Source organism: Rhipicephalus microplus, chromosome 1 (assembly GCF_043290135.1).
Source record: "Rhipicephalus microplus isolate Deutch F79 chromosome 1, USDA_Rmic, whole genome shotgun sequence".
Taxonomy (NCBI): domain Eukaryota; kingdom Metazoa; phylum Arthropoda; class Arachnida; order Ixodida; family Ixodidae; genus Rhipicephalus; species Rhipicephalus microplus.
The window spans coordinates 29,434,695-29,450,864 of NC_134700.1; the positions used below are offsets into that span (position 1 = coordinate 29,434,695).

At 47.5% G+C, this 16,170-nt stretch overlaps 1 protein-coding gene across 10 annotated transcripts in view; it reads left to right on the top strand.

Moving 5' to 3' along the window:
- LOC119178037 (chitinase-like protein 4) overlaps nt 1-16,170 on the top strand; it is an 820,670-nt gene that overhangs the window by 261,302 nt on the left and 543,198 nt on the right. The window contains exon 1 of one of the 10 annotated variants that reach the window (XM_075891618.1): nt 10,911-11,028. The exons of the other annotated variants lie outside the window; for them this stretch is intronic. The gene's annotated coding sequence lies outside the window, so the exon portion shown is untranslated. Of the gene's footprint in view, nt 1-10,910; nt 11,029-16,170 lie in introns of those variants that run through there. 10 annotated transcript variants of the gene reach the window in all.

Genomic DNA, 16,170 nt, shown 5'->3' on the forward strand with positions numbered 1-16,170 from the left:
GTCTACCCAACGCTTTCCCGATGACTGCGTTTCCGAGACGTCAGGGTCACGTCGGGCCCGGACTCCTGTGGTAGCGTGGCGCAACTCTAGGTGAAGGAAACGGTGCTTACAAGTTTGGGATACGAAAAACAAACAGGTTTACTGGCACTATTTACAACTATATACACAACAGAGGCTAGGAGTTCTGCGAACCGCGAGCGTGGCGGATGAACCGTTAAACCAAGGATCAGAGTAACGTCCAGCACTTTGATGCGTGGTTTTAAGCCGTGTCGGGTTCCTCCCACAAGAGCAATCACACACAAGATGACACCCACTTCGGCATCAGCCAATAACACACGACCGCTGAGTAATTATTGCATCTCTCAACGCAATGCTTCTCCGGCCAGTTTAACTGAAACGAGAAGAAATGGGTTCCTTCACATAACAAGATGACGGTTGGGGTGCTGCTGCTGTCTTTCCCCGGAAGGGCAACAGAGAAGAAGATACTTCAATCGTCTCGACACAACTTACGCGGTTGGTCTACTTCGCTGTCTCGCCAAACAAGCCATCAGGAGGAAATTCCCGTAGAAATATTGGCTCACGAACAGTTGAAGTTGCCAGCTTGTAATCCCTTAGTTGCTTCCCGTCGCTTGACGCTCGTTTCTAGAGAAGGGCACTGGGGACCCAGTGCCCTTCTCCCGACTATGCTTCTCATGTGTAGCACGGCGCCCATGGACAAGGGTCACAACCGACTTTAACGTGGAAATCTTGACATGAATGTCATGAAAATCATGGCTCTACACCACGCTCACGGTGCGCTCGCGGTCGTTTCGCTAGCTTACATATACCAAATTGGGTATTACATGACGTGAATAAATTAATAAGATGTATGACTTGTGCAAAGACTACAATCCTAATATGGGTGTCATCTAAGAACACGACAACATACCACGCTCATGTAGCCCTCGTTGCCATTTCGCTAGCTTCACATATACAAAATTTTTTATTGCGTTGCATTAACGAACGACAATGTAATCATGGCGTGCCTGTCCTATAACACATGACTACAAGCGTTCGCTCATAGCGTGGTCGCGGCCATTTCGCATAATGCACATATACCAAATATAGTATTGCGTGACGTGAACGGACAACGAACGTAAGTGACATGTCTAAACATGATAATCATGGCATGCCTGTCATGTGAAACGTGACTATAAGCATACGCTTGTAGCTTAATCGGGCCGTTTCGCTAATTCTACCCTTACTGAAACGTCCAATATTGTTGCAGTACAACGTCAACAAAGCCCAGGTACGCCTTGAGGCAGCAAAATTAGCGTGTTCGCAACAGCTGAGCCGATGATTCTCTTCTATGTTATCGAGTCAAGCCAGAGGCCCACTACCTGGTGTCCACTAAATCCTCACAATATCGTTTTCATCCACATGTAGACATGGGTCATTTGCCTCCCTCTCAAGGAGCATCAACCTCATGCTAAGTCAACAATGCAGTTTTTTTAAAGAAAAGTCTCACGCAATCACTCGCTCACGTAAGGCTTCATGCGCACTACGTGAAGGAGTTCAGGGTTGGGCTGGCGAGGCTTGGTACTACACGAACTGTCGAGAACAACTTTGTAAGTGACGTCACTCAGTTGTCGCAGCACTTGGTATGACCCAAAGTATCTTCTTAAGAGCTTTTTGGAAAGTCCTCGTTTCCGTACGTGTGTCCAAACCCATACTTTGTCGCCAGTTTGATAGACAACTGTTCTGCGGTGAGCATTGTAGCAGCCTGCATTCTACTCTTGCTGCTGGCGGATCCGTAAACGTGCAAGTTGCCTAGCTTATTCCGCGTGTTCAGTAATTGTGTTGGCGTCGGGGTCGATGTCGTCACTTTCGTGTGGTAGCATCGCATCTAACATAGCTCGTACTTCTCGTCCATGAACGAGGCTGAATGGGGTCATGCGGGTCGTTTCTTTACTGGCGGTGTTGTAGGCAAACGTTACGCATGGCAACATTTGATCCCAATTTTCGTGTTCGACGTCTATGTACATCGAAAGCATGTCTTCAATTCCTTTGTTTAGACGCTCTGTCAGCCCGTTTGTTTGTGGGTGGTAGGCGGTGTTCTTACGATGCGTTGTTCGATGCAGCATAAGGACGTGACCCAAAAGAGCTAACGTACGTGCGGTTCCTCTGTCTGTTATCACGGTGGTTGGTGCACCATGCCTCAGTACAATATTTGGCGATGAAAAATCTTGCCACCTCTCTGGATAGCCTTTGGCTCGGAATAACGGGCTAGATTATCTGTCGCGACAAAAACTCACCGGTTCCCTGCAGTAGAAGTAGGTAGTGGGCCCAAAATGTCCATGCTGATCTGGTAGAATGGAGCTGTTGGAAACTGCACGGGTTGCAGGAGGCCAGCTGGTTTAGTCGAGTGGTGACTTGCGTCGCTGGCAGTCGAGACAGGTACGGACGAGGCGCTTCACGGCTGTGGTTAGTCTCGGCCAGTAATACCTTTGCTGTATTCTGGCAAACGTTCTCGTGTAACCCAAATGGCCAGAGGTCACGTCATTGCGGCATGCTTTGAGTACTTCGTTACGAAGGGCTGCTGGGATGACGAGAAGATAGGCGGATCCCGTCGACGAAAATTTTCTTTTGTAGAGTACTCCGTCCGATAAACACAATGATGACAACACTCTTGCAAAAAGTCTTGGCACCTTCTGAGATCTGCCATTCATTAGTAAATTAAGCCAATCAACTCAGCGGCGTCACATTGTTGCTGCGCAATGGAGGTCGTGCCGAGGACAGCGAGAAATGCCGTTTCGTCCTCTTCAGGTAGGGTTGACTACTCAATGGGTGAACGGGACAGACAGTCAGCGTACATACGTCGCTTGCCTGACTTATGTTAGACTACCATATCGATTTCTTGAAGCCTGAGACTCCAACGCGCTAATTGCCCGGAAGGGTCTTTAAGAGTTGTTAACCAGCACACTGAGTGGTGGTCGCTAATTACTTTGAAGGGATGGCCGTGTAAATACGGGTGAAATTTTGTAACCGCCCATACCACGGTGAGTCATTCCTTCTCAGTCGTGGAGTAATTAACCTCAGCGCGTGTTAACGTCCTGCCTGCGCAAGCGGTTTCCCTTCATGTGCCCTCTTGCTGCTGCACAAGCACAGCTCCCAGATCAACATTACTAGCGTCTGCGTGAAGCATCGTCGGGGCGAAGTGGGCAAGCAAGCACTGCCGGCGTTTGAAGATATTTACACCGGTCATTAAAGGTAGCCTCCTGTTCTTTTTTCCACGCAAAGGCAACGTCGTCTCTTGTGAGACGAGTTAGTGGCAACGCGATGCGGGCGAAGTCTGCGATAAACCGGTGATAAAAGGCACAGATGCCCAGAAAGCGTCTGAGAACCTTCTTATTGGAGGGTTTTGAGAACTGTGCGACCGCGGCAATTTTTCCAAGATAGGGGCGGACGCCTGCGTTGCTGATGATGTGACCGAGAAACTGTAGTTCGTCGAAACAGAAATGACATTTTTCTGGTTTCAATGTTAGGCCCGCGGACCGTGTGGCAAGTAAAACAACGTCCAGTCTTTTGAGATGCTCGTCAAAAGTGGTTGAAAACACTACAAGGTCGTCCAGATAAATTAGGCAAGTCTTCCACTTAAATCCCTAAAGTACCGTGTCCATAAGCCTTTGAAATATCGTGGGCGCGGAGCACAAACCGAAAGGCAAGACTTTGAATTCGTATAAACCATCTGGCGTCACAAAAGCGGTTATCTCTCGGTCTCTTGCGTCTACCTCCATCTGCCAGTATCCACTCCTCAAGTCCATGGAAGGAAAGTAGCTAGCGTGCCGAAGTCTGTCAAAAAGCAAGCGTGCCGAAGTCATCAATACGTGGGAGCGGGTACACATCTTTCTTGGTCACCCGATTCAACTTCCTGTAGTCTACTCAAAAACGCAGGGTGCCGTGCTTTTTCTTTACTAGCACTACAGGCGATGCCCAGGGGCTCTGTGACGGTTGAATGACATCATCTTCAAGCATTTTCGCGACTTGTATAATGTGGTAAAAAAAACGCTGCCCTGGAGAGTTTGCGTCATTTTTTGACGTAGAAAATTGGTGTGCGCAGCCGAATTAGTATTTCAGGGTGCGCGGGAATCATCATGATGGTGATAGTGGTGAAACTATGAGCTCGCCTATGCGCGTGCTCGTGGGCGTGCCTCATGAAAAGCTCCCGAGCCACGGGGACAGCTCGGCTAACCCTAGAAAGCAGAGCGCAAGGACAAGTTCGGGCCACGCCCCGGCTGCTCGTTCTGACCCTCCGTGTCCGGGCCTCGTCTCGGCGTTGAAGTCCTCGGGTGCGTCCTGGACTGGGCATCGCCCCACGTCATTCCCGTGTTGGTCTGACGCAACGTTCGTCACGGCCAGGTGCTGTTCTGATCTCGGAGTGAGACGCTGTCCAAGGTCTGTTCGCGGCAGTCGGTGGTACGCGTTTCTCGGTGGTGTACAGGCAAGCCCAGGCGTTGACCACCGTACTGGGATGCCCCTGGCGGTTATCTTCTAGGCCGGGCTCCGTCTCGGTGCGAACTCCGCAAGCACAAGGCCCACCACCTCCTGACTACCAGAGAGCTCAAGGTCAAGCGCAACGTTCACGCTCCGAGAGTAGAACGTGAGTGGACGAACAAGAACATGAACTCCATTCGGCGTAGGACCGTGAACGCGTGTATATATGTGTGAATTTATGTTGTGTGTATCTCCTTGTCCGTCTTCGTGTATATAAAAGTCTCTCGTTGTCCTTGAACGTCCTCTGTCTTCACCTGGCTAACCTGCCCACAAATTTTGGCGAACCTTGCCCGGATAGATCGGCCTGACCTTCTTGCCGAGAGCCAGACGGGCGGGACGAACCGATGGATTTAGAGAAATTGCACGCGATCGGAACGGACATGGGTCTAACGGGATCGGCACTACAGGAATGGGTTGATGCGGAGCACGTTATCGAAAGGGACCTTCGCGCGCAAGTTCACGACGAGCAGCGAGAAAAGACAGCGCTGGAGGAAAGACGGCTGCAAGCCGAGAAGCGTGTTTTGCTGTTGAAGCTAAAGTTGCAAGAGCAGAAGACTGTTTCGAACGCGGGAGAGATAGGGCAACTGGTAAGCGATGACGCAGCGTCCCCAGCTGTAATGGATAGCTGTGGCCCGCACAAGCTATTGCTGCCGTTCAACGAGATGCGAGATGACCTCGACGCATATCTGCAGCGTTTTGAGCGCGTCGTGGTGTATCAAGAGTGGCCTCGGAGCAAATGGGCCTTTTTGCTCAGCTTTTGCCTGACGGGAGAGGCGTTATCCGTGATTAGTTGACTTGACTCTGCTTCCGCCACCGACTATGATCAGGCGAAGGCAACACTGCTGTTACGATTCCGGTATACGGCTGAAGGATACCGCGAGAAATTTCGCAAGGTGAGAGCAGAGGACAAGGAGACGGGGCTCCAATATGCTTCTCGCATAGCAGGTCATTTCGACCGTTGGATGGAGCTCGCAAATGTCGAGAAAACATATGACGCTCTTCGCGACGTAATTATTTCAGAACAGTTCATGAAGAGATGCTCACCCACCCTGAGGGTATTTCTGAAGGAGAGGAACTGTAAGAAATTGCACTCTTTAGCGCAGAACGCAAATAGCTTTCTAGAAGCCCAAGATTTGTTCAATTTGAGCAAAGACAAGCTGTATAAGGAGAGCTCAGCAGATGTTCGTAAAGCAGAAACTGCTAAGCGCCAGTTTAAGGGCTGCAGTCTGTTTCTTGTGCAATAAGACAAGGCACCATGCGTCTGAATGTTGGTCTCGGACAAGAAATAACCGGTCAGCAACAGGCTGGTCGAGTGGCAGGAGCGGTTTGTCTGCGGAGACAACTCGAGCCCAGGAAAAGCGGTTAATGTCGTGCATGCTGTAACCCAAAAAAGGAGACAACGCTGACACACCGGAGAAACTGGATGAAGGGTACGTCGTACTCCAGACTGGGGAGACTATCCCAGTCATGAATACCACATCGACGCCTACCCCAACTGTGGCTGATGTCGGAACTCTGCCGGTAGGGAGAGGATTGCTTGAGGGCAAAGCTGTATTTGTACTTCGAGATACGGTATGCAACACAGTAGTAGTACGAGAAAGGCTTGTCCCGGAAGAGAAGTTTACGGGCACTAGAAGTCCAGTTTTTCTGCTCGATAGAACAGTGCACTACTTGCCGGAGGCAATAGTTTCTATCGACACACCGTTCTTTACCGATGTCGTGCGAGTTAAGTGCATAAAGAACCCTCTATACAATGTCGTGCTAGGCAACATCGAAGGTGCCCGATCTACAGAGCTAGAATATTAGCACAAGCCCCAGTAGCATTGTGAGAGGCATCATGATTACAGCGGAGGGAAGGTAGTCAGAAAACTCTCTAACTCGCCCATGCCCATCATCACAGACGACACGCAAAGTGATGTCGGAAACAATTCAGGCTACTTACAGATGACAGTAGAGACAACTTGCACACCTCATAGACCCGCAGATCAAGTACCATTAGGTGATATTGCTGCAACCGTGAAAGAAACACACGCCACAACCAGGCTACCTGTTCTGAAAGCCACTGCCACAATCATAGATATAGTGACGCTTGAGGAATACCAAAGAGATGACCCATCGTTACGGCATTGTTATGAGAGTCTCGGTAAAAAGTTGATAGTAAAGAATCGTGAAACCTGCTTCTTTCTTGTAGATGGTATCTTGTATCGGAAGCACAAGCTACTTTCGAAGAAGGAACTAAAGCAACTGGTCGTACCGAGACAACTGCAAGAGACTTTGCTCAAACTTACCCATGAAGGTATCCTCGCCGGACACCAAGGGATATCCCGAACAACTGACCGTATTGTTGCCGAATTCATCTGGCCAGGGGTTCAATCAGAAACCAAGAGGTTTGTGAAGTCCTGCGATATCTGTCAGCGGACTGTCCCGTCATTTAGTTGGTCGAGCTTCGCTAGGTACCATTCCAATCATTGAGACCCCGTTTTCACGTGTGGGCATCGACATCATCGGCCCTTTGTCACCGACCTCTTCCAAGGGCTACAGGTACATTCTAACCATGGTGAATTTTGCAACAAGATATCCAGACCCCATCGCACTTCCCTCAAGTGAAAGCAAGATTGTGGCAGAGGGACTAATGAAAATGCTGTCGCGAGTTGGTCTACCACGCGAAATCGTAAGTGACTGCGGGACAAGCTTCATGTCGTCGGTTATGAAGGAGTTCAGCCGGCTACTATCTATCAGGCAATTACCGACAACCCCTTACCATCCAATGGCGAATGGGTTAGTGGAGCGATTCAACGGCACGTTGAAGCAAGTGCTCTACCGAATGAGCCAGGAAAGCCCGAAAAATTGGGACTGCTACCTCGGCCCCCTCTTTTTTGCGTATATGGAGGGTATATGGAGATGCCACAAAAGAGTACCGGATACTCGCCATCCGAGTTACTCTACGACCGATACGTTCGCGGCCCAACGACGGTTTTGAGAGACTTGTGGACTAACCCAAAGTTGGATGACGCGATCAAGTCAACCTACGAATACATCGTAGATTCGCGGGAACGTCTGCAACGAACCTGTGAAATAGCATCTCAGGACTTTGCGAAGGCACATGTTCGTCAGAAGACTTATTATCATCGCAAGGCGAAGAAGCGGGACTTAAGCGTGGGTGACATAGTTCTCGTGCTGCTACCCGCCGATCACAACGAACTGATACTAACATGGAAGGACCCCTTTACTGTGACAGACAAGAAAAGCCCATTGAATTATGCTGTGGACCTCGGTCACAGAACAACGGTCTTCCACATCAACATGCTCAAAAAGTATGAGCTGCGGAAGGCCCCGGACACGTCAAAGACGACAGCTGCTGCTGTAACGTCAATCCATCAAATAGAAATCAAAGGCGCAGAAAATTTATTACATGCCCCACTTGCACGAACGCAGAATTGGAAGGATGTGGCTGTAGCACCTAGCCTTACTAGAGAACAAATAAACCAAGTCAACGAGCTTCTTTCCGCCTACCACGACATATTTTCTGATTTACCGGGAAAGATTGATGTTGTGGAGTGCCAGCTGAAATTGACCACCGCTCAGCTAACATATCCAACAATACCTCATACTTTTCGCTGTTAAGGAAGCTATTGAGAAAGAGATCCAGAAAATGTTACGGCTGGGCATAATAGAGAAGTCTACATCTGCTTATCGAGCGCCGATTGTGGTTTTCAAGAAGAAGGATGGCACGATGCGCCTCTGAATTGATTTTCGTCAACTAAACAATGTGGTCGTTCCGGATGCGGAACCAATTCCTCGCGCTGACATATTGTTTGCACGACTTACTCGGCGTCAATACGTTTCGAAGTTTGACTTCACAAAAGGATATTGGCAGGTACCCATGGCCAGTATGTCAAAAGAAGCTACAGCATTTACCTGTGACTCGGGCCTATACCAATTCCGTGTTATGTTTTTTGGCATAAAAACTGCACCTGCCGTGTTCAGCAAATTGATGCAACAAGTCGTCGGCGCCATTCAGAATGTCTATTACTACTTTGATGATGTTCTTGTTGCGACCGCAACATGGGAGGAACACATGTCACATTACGCCATGTATTTCAACGTGTGTGCGAGGCGCGTTTAACTATCAAGCCGAAGAAAAGCAAGATAGGTTCCCCGATGACTAGCTTTCTTGGTCACGTTGTGGGGCAAGGGTTCCTAAAACCCCAGAAGGACACATCAGACAAAATCATGTCAGCGAAACGGCCGGAAAATAAGAAATAGCTTCGAGCTTTTCTCGGACTTACCGGCTACTACCAAGAGTTTGTGCCCAACTATGCCAAGATTTCACATCCACTTACCGAGCTCACGAAGAAATGAAGTCGTTAGAAGCTGGACTGGCGTGACAAGCATCAGGATGCACTTCAAAAGCTCAAGGCAATGGTATCAAGGCGACCCATACTGAAAGCACCTAACCTCGAAAGGCCTTTCGTATTGCCCACTGACGCGTCATCACGGAGTTTGGCAGCCGTCCTCCTACAAGAACACAATGGTCTCTTGCATCCAGTGTTTTACGTCAGTAGAAAGCTGGTACCTCATGAAGTGGCATAATCTACAATTGAGAGAGAATGTCTCGCCATCGTGTGGGGTGTCCAGAAATTTCATGTGTACCTCTACGGCAGGCCATTGGTTTTGCAATCGGACCACCAGCCACTGAAATACATCAAATCTGCCCGACAAATCAACACACGAGCGCTACGCTGGAGTCTACTCTTGATGGACTACGACTTCCACGGAGAATATATTCAGGGCTCAGATAATGTCGGTGCCGACTATTTTAGCCACACAACTCTTACTATTGACTAGGCTCTCCGATTACTCGTATAGACACACAAAGAACTCATGTCGCGAGTAATACGTTGTCTACTTTATGAACATGCCTACCCTTCTTTTCCCATCGTTTCGCTGTTCTTGAACTGGGGGAAGATGTGGTAAAAAACGCTGCCCTGGAAAGTGTGCGTCATGCTTTGACGTAGAAAATCGCTGTGCGGGGCCGTTTTAGTATTTAAGGGTGCGCGGGATTCATTATGATGGTGATAGTGGTGAATCTATGAGCTCGCCTATGCGCCTGCTCGTGTACGTACTTCGTGAAAAGCTCCCGAGCCACGGGGACCGCTAGGCTAACCCCGGAGAGCAGAGCGCAAGGACAAGTTTGGGCCATGCCCCGGCTGCTCGTTCTGACCCTCCGTGTCCGGGCCTCATCTCGGCGTTGAAGTCCTCGGGTGCGTCCTGGACTGCGTATCGCCCCACCTCACCCCCGCGTTGGTCTGAAGCAACGTTCGTCACGGCCAGCTACTGTTCTGGTCTCGGAGTGAGACGCTGTCGTAGGTCTGTTCGCGGCAGTCGGCGGCACGCTGTTCTCGGTGGTGTACAGGCAAGCCCAGGCGTTGACCACCGTACTGGGAGGCCTCTGGTGGTTATCTTCTATGTCGTGCTTCGCCTCGGTACGAACTCCGCAAGCACAAGGCACACCGCCTCCTGACTACCAAAGAGCTCAAGGTCAATCACAATGTTCACGCTCCAAGAGTAGAACGTGAGTGGACGAAAAAGCACATTAACTCCCTTCCGCGTAGGACCGTGAACGCGTGTATATATGTGTGAGTTTATGCTGTGTGTATCCCCTTGTCCGTCTTCGTGTATATAAAAGTATCTCGTTGTCCTCGAACGTCCTCTGTCCTCATCTGGTTCACCTGCCCACATATGACTTCGCTTTCATTTAAAGCTACACGATAAGGGTTCTAGTGAATGAGTCCCGCCGCGTTCTCGGTGAATATTCGACGCTTTGTCAAAGGTGTGCGACCAACTCCAGAGGTCGATGAAAAGCAGTTGCGGAGTTCAGCTAGCAGCTGAAGAAGTCTGTCGGTCACCCATTGTCAGATTAGTGCCAACGTCAAAAACGGGATCTGGTTCTTGATAAGGCGCTTCGTCTAATACCGACAAACATAAACTGCCTCGCATTTCTACGATATTTTTGTACGAAGCGACATCTGTGCCCTTCGGAAGGTGCCGGTGCTCAGCATTAAAGTTGGTGAAAAGTAAATTCGTGCGCCCACCAGTGAGGCGGACGATACCTCGTGCGACCGAATTGCTAGCGCTAAATAGCAACGAGCGAATTTGGTCGGCAATGCCTTCGCCATCAAATGCTTCGTGCATTTCTACCAAAACAAGAGTGCATGACCGTGGTGAGATGACCACATCAATATCAATTATACGTAAAGTGTTACATATTGCGTCTGAACAGTCAACTAAACCATGGCTGTTGCGGAACGTAATTGAACAATCTGGGATGTTGATGACGGCACCATATTCTCTTAAAAAGTCCATCCCTATGATCAGGTCCTTGCAACAAGAGGTGAAGATGACAAACGTCACCACGAAAGAAGAGCCACCGATGTCGACTCTTGCTGTACACCTTCCGACAGACATCAACAGGTGGCCGCCTGCTGTCCTCAGGTGAGGTCCCGTTCACGTGTTGTTCTCTTTTTTGAGGCCCATGGCAAGGTTTTCAGTTATGATAGAAAAGATGGCAGCGATGTCAATTAAGGCTGTTACTTGCTGTCCGTCCACAAAGACGGTAAGATCTGTGGTCACAGTTTCTTTGGTTTTACAACTAGTCGGCTTTACGGCATACTGTGGTACGAGTAACGGGAGTGTTTTTTCATCGCCTTGACGGCCTGCAACCTCACCCGCGGAAGTCGCCACCTTCAGTTCCCCGGCGTGGACTTGGTGACCTTCTTCTACTGACGTCGGCTGTAGTGCAGTGGCGAATATGCCGGAGACGGAAGCGTGGTCGACGTTCCAAACCTGGCTCGTAGTCAGGCACACTGTCGTAATTGTTGGCACGGCGGTTTTCAAAAGGGGACCGAGACAAGGGGGGCCCTTGATAATGAGCGTCCCGGCTTGGTGCGTAGTCGTTGTTGGCGTGTCGATCGTCCGATCATTGCCGAAGATGTTGAAACGTATCGACACGTTGCCAGCGATGTCGAGATATTTGGCCCACACCTCCACAGGTGTGGACCACATTTTAACAAAGCGGACTTCTATCTACGGTGCGCCAGACGTCTGTTTTTACGAAGCTGTGGACGCCGCAACGACTCGTACTGTTGTAAATGCAGTGTCTCGTTGGGAGACGGCTCTTACGACAGCATTTCGTTCGGTGGCATGACAGCAGGGCACCACGGTGTCTGTTCTTGGGGTGGCGACCAAGGAATGGCTGTCGATGGCTGGCAGTATGACTGCGCAACGGGCGGCGGGCAGCGAAGTGCAGCTGCGTAGCTCATAGGTCGCTGATCGTGAGTAGAATCAGCTGCTGAAAATGCTTGGCGTATTTCTTCACGGATGACTTGAGTGACGGAAGCCGTGGGTGGTTCCGTGACCAGAGTCCACAGCTTCAGCCGCTCTTCACGAACAATTTAGAGCAATGACCTTTGATTGTCTGATGTCGTAGCGGCGACTTGAATGTGGGCACTGCTGGGCAAGCGATCGTATTGTCGGCATCGTAGGTGAAGCGCCCGCTCGATAGCCGTAGCTTCTTTCATGAAGTCTGTCATGGCGCTTGGCGGGTTCCCTTAAAGTCCGGCGAACAATTGCTCTTTAACGCCGTGCATGAGGTAGCGTAACTTCTTGTGTTCGGTCTGGTGCGGGTCAGCTTTACGAAAGAGACGGCCATGTCCTTCGCAAACATTGCGACCGTTTCATTGGGTTTCTGAACCCATAGCTCAAGTAAATGCTGCAGACGTTCGCGCCGGTCGACATTGGCAAATGTGTTAATCATCTGTCTTTTAAATTCATTCCATGTTGACAAACTGCCTTCTCTGTTCTCGTACCATGTACGAGCACTGTTGTCGAGATAGAAATAGGCGCGGAAAAGCCTTTGTTCAAGAGAGCACAGGTTGGTGTTGGCGGCACGCTCATAGTGATCAAGCCAGTCTTGGACGTCTTCATGTGCTCCACCACCAAAGCGATCAAACACCAGCGGTGAAAAAAGGGTTACCTGAGATGGGGTTGGCAGACCCCGGTCTCGTAGTAACTTTTGCGGAGTGGAGGTGTGGTAGATGCCAGCGGTGCCTTGTAGAGTGTTCGTAGAGTGTTCCTGTGAGGGGATGAACTCTGGAGGGAGGCTTCGCAAGTGACGACAGAAGCAATGCACGAGAGTGTCCACAAGTGCGTCCGGGCAGGATGAACGGCTCCCCATGGGAGTGTGGAGCATCAGGTGGGGTCGCGGGCTAGCACCTCCACCAGTGTCGCAGTACAACGCGAACAAAACACAGGTACGCATTGAGACAGCGAAAACAGCGTGTTCTCAACAGCTGAGACGATGATTGTCTTCCTCTTTCTCGAGTCGAGCCAGAGGCCGACTAACTGGTGTCCGCCAAATCCTCACATCATCTTTTTTGTCCACAAGTAGACACGGGTCAATATGTACGGCATCCGTACATATTGACCAGTACATATTGAATTTACATATTGAATTATTGGAATACGGAAGCCGTATACGCGGAAAGATTATGCGGCACTCCGCATATAAGGAAAGTCAAGTGATGCGGAAAGGTCCGCACGCAAGAGAAGCCTTATTAGTTATGCGGGAATGATATTTGCATCTGAATGTGGTGTAAACCAATAGTACACGTAAGTTGAACGAACGTCCACGTCTAGTGTACATGCAATACTGTGTACAAGTCGTCCCAATATCTCCTCAAGATGCATGATGAGGAACTGAAATATTTGTATCTCTCCAAAAGGTGTGATGCGTGAGACCAATAAGCTTCTAGAGAAAATATGTGAAGAAGCTACTGAATTAACAAGTTAGGCAACATAAATCATTCATGACTTCTTTGCGCAAACACGTACACGGACACAAGGAAAAGAGGCAAACAACACGGGCGCAAACTCACAACTAGTTTATTTTGAACAACGAACTGTACTTATATCTTCACGTAGCCCACACGCCCCCCCATCGGTGGATCCAGGAACAAACGACATAACCTAAAGAAAGCTTATTCAGCGCTACGTCATGATAAGAACCACAAAACAACAAAAATTGAAAAGTTCCCGCATCTGCAGACGGATTGTTGCACGTGTCTTTCGAAAAGTCAAATTCTTTATCGGACATGGTGACGGAAGCTTGGCCAACACATTTTTCTCCCATGTTTCTAATATGGAATGCTTCAATCAACTCCCTGTTATTTTTTCTCTTGTGAGTTGACAGAATCTTTGTGTCTGTAAAAATTGGTACGCACCCACAAGACTTGCAGTGATCCACCAGATGTGTTCGTCCTGAACTACGTAATGCCGAGTCGTGCTCCCTCGACCGTGTGTTTACACACCTTCCAGTTTGCCCGACATAAGATCTGCCACAGCTGAACGGAACCTGGTATACCACTGCTATTCTGCAAGACCGGTATTGTTGGCTGTGGCATCATAAGTCACGTTTACATTCAACCAAATAACGCAATGTTTTATGCAATACACAAAGAAAAACTTACAAAGCTATTAATTGCATTAGAGAAGCATTGATATGCACACCAAGAGGAGCCCTGCTACAAAAAATTATTTTTTTAAATTTGTCTGTATGCTCCAACTGTGAATAGACACATCTCAGTATAGATATTATGCAAACGAGGTGTCCCTCCACTGAAACTTTAAGTGTTTTACCTTAGCCACAGAATGGGGGCGCAAAACATAATGCAACAACAGCAATTTTACAACAAAAACTTTATACTTAAACAATAATCATAGCATTGTGAAAGTGTGGTGTTGTGCTTTTCTCTTGAACGCCCTGTGAAGATCAGCCAAATGAAGCTTGAAGCTCTGGCACCACTGTGGATATAGCAGGTCACTGCCATGCACCTTGACGTGTCCTTCAGAGGCACCTGAGAATGTAAATGTTTTGCACAAATGATGTCAGACACACATGCAAGCACCTTAGTTCACAAGCTTAAGAAATATAACACACAAAATGAAGCTGGAAAAGACATTCACTCAATCCTTCATAATATGCATACGTGAATCATAGAACAAGTGCACAAATGAGCTCTGCTACATTGCAAGAAAACAGCATGCTTCTCAGATAAAAAATAACTAGATTGTTCTTACGAATTTCAACACTACAGTAAATCAAGTGAAATGTTAATATAAATTATGAATTAAATGCTTACCACACTAAAAAGATGCAGTAAAATTGAATTACTCTATAAAAAGTGACACGTCATGATATCAGATTTTTTCACAGCAAAGGTGACTAATAGTCTGGAATAACATTATGCAGGACAAAATGTTCAAGAGAACAATTAGGTTAAAAACAGTATTTCTTCAAAGGCTACCTTGATCATAAGCAAGCAATCAGGCTCAGCAAGGATAATGTTAGTTTTTAAGGCTTATGTTTACTAGACAAGTGAATTATAAAACAAAAAGCACAGCATTCAGACAAAGCATCACAAAAACTAAAAGAAGAAAAAGAATCAGCCCTCTGGTATTATCCACACTGCCTTCGTAAAGGTACTATTGCCCCTACTTGCCACCTTTTTTCAAGGTAACTGGAGTAATTTAGCTGAAAATGCACTGTGCCTTCAAAACCTGTTGGTCGTATCTTAACGAAGAATTAGTGAAGCTCAAAATAAACTAGGCCGCACCAGTCTTGAAACAGCGAATCTGGACAAACTTCAAGACTACACTGATCGCTTCTGGTTTTTTCTATGCCTAAGTATGGAGACAAGCGTTTCATTCAATTGCTTCGAACAATCAAATGCTATCGAGTTTGCCCGGAAATTAAAGGACGTTCAGGCATTTGTCATTTTTTTTTCACTGGGCCATACAAAATCAAACATTGAAACCTATTTGTATGGCCACCATCACAACTATATTTCGTTAAAAATTGTGCTAATTTACTGTATTGAAAACAGTGAATTGCTAGAATTTTTTAGAGATAAAAATTATTCGTCACATTAGTGCCTTCTGTACTTTGCAGAATGATGTTTGGGTGTTGTTTGAAAGAAAGTTAAACAGTATCGCTTTTTCTTGCCGTATCATATTTCGTTTACATACCAAGTAAAGGTGCTTCTGTAAGGCATTTCCAACCGAGTAATATTAGTGAAATTTTTCTGCTACATAGGTTTCTAAAAATTAGCCAAAATGTTTATTGCTTGCATTTTCTCCTAAGGCAACACTGCACTTTGTAGGAATATCTGAGCAATAAAAACTTATTCCACAAAGATATATTTTGAGAAAAACATATTATGGGGTCCTAAAGTAGGTAAAGATTACCAGAAAATATCATGAACTTCACTACATTGACATTTTAGTTCACCGTCAGAAGCAGTTTGCACCTGTGGTGGTCCAGTTAAAAATTACTTCTATACGTAAGTCAAGAGAAAATAAACAGTGATTGTTATACGAAATGCTCTATCACTACAATTTTGATTTTAAAAAAAGCAAATAATTTTTGAAGTTACCCATGGACGGCCATGGGGAACTTTGAGACAGAAGCCGTCATACAATAAATGGGAAAACAGCCATTAACGAAAAATGTCGAAAATTATTTGCTTTCTTAAAACAAAGAATGTAATAACATGAGTTGTCATATAAAAAGAACTGTTT